The sequence below is a fragment of the Mus pahari genome, chromosome X, assembly GCF_900095145.1.
Source record: "Mus pahari chromosome X, PAHARI_EIJ_v1.1, whole genome shotgun sequence".
Classification (NCBI taxonomy): domain Eukaryota; kingdom Metazoa; phylum Chordata; class Mammalia; order Rodentia; family Muridae; genus Mus; species Mus pahari.
Window position 1 is genome coordinate 7,240,382 of NC_034613.1, and position 1,212 is coordinate 7,241,593.

Consider the following 1,212-nt stretch of genomic DNA (forward strand, 5'->3'; position numbering starts at 1 on the left):
TTTCTTTGATTTCTCTTAACATCAATGGACTCAATTCCCCTATAAAAAGACATAGACTAACAGACTGGCTACACAAACAGGATCCTACATTTTGCTGCTTACAGGAACCCCACCTCAGGGACAAAGACAGATACTACCTTAGAGTAAAAGGCTGGAAAACAATTTTCCAAGCAAATGGTCCAAAGAAACATGCTAGAGTAGCCATTCTAATATCAAATAAAATTGACTTACAACCCAAATTTATCAAAAAGGACAAGGGGGCACTTCATACTCATCAAAGGTAAATCCATCAAGATGAACTCTCAATCCTAAATATCTATACTCCAAATGCAAGGGCAGCCACATTCATTAAAGAAACTTTAGTAAAACTCAAAACACACATTGCACCTCACACAATAATAGTGGGAGACTTCAACACCCTACTCTCAGCAATGCACAGATCCTGGAAACAGAAACTAAACAGAGACACATGGACACTAAGAGAAGTTATGAAACAAATCTATTTAACAGAGATCTACAGAACATTTTATCCTAAAATAAAAGGATATACCTTCTTCTCAGCACCTCATGGAACCTCCTCCAAAATTGACCATATAATCAGTCACAAAAGAGGCCTCCACAGATACAAAAATATTGAAATTATCTCATGCATCCTATCAGGTCACCACGGACTGAGGCTGATCTTCAATAACAGCATAAAAAATAGAAAGCCATCATTCACGTGGAAACTGAACAACACTTTACTCAATGATACCTTGGTTAAGGAAGAAATAATGAAAGAAATTAAAGACTTTTAAGAGTTTAATGAAAAGGAAGCCACAACATACCCAAAGTTATGGGACACAATGAAAGCAGTCCTAAGAAGAAAACTCATAGCTCTGAGTGGCTCCTAAAAGAAACTAGAGAGAGGATACATTAGCAGCTTGACAGCACACCTAAAAGTTCTAGAACAAAAGGAAGCAAATTCACAAAACAGGAGTAGATGGCAGACAATAATCAAACTCAGGGCTGAAATCAACCAAGTAGAAACAAAAAGAACTATTCAAATAATCAACCAAACCAGGAGCCGGTTCTTTGAGAAAATCAACAAGATAGATAAACCCTTAGCCAGAGTAACTGGAGGGCACCTGGACAGTGTCCTAATTAACAAACTCAGAAATGAAAAAGGAGACATAACGACGGATCCTGAGGAAATCCAAAACATCATCAGAT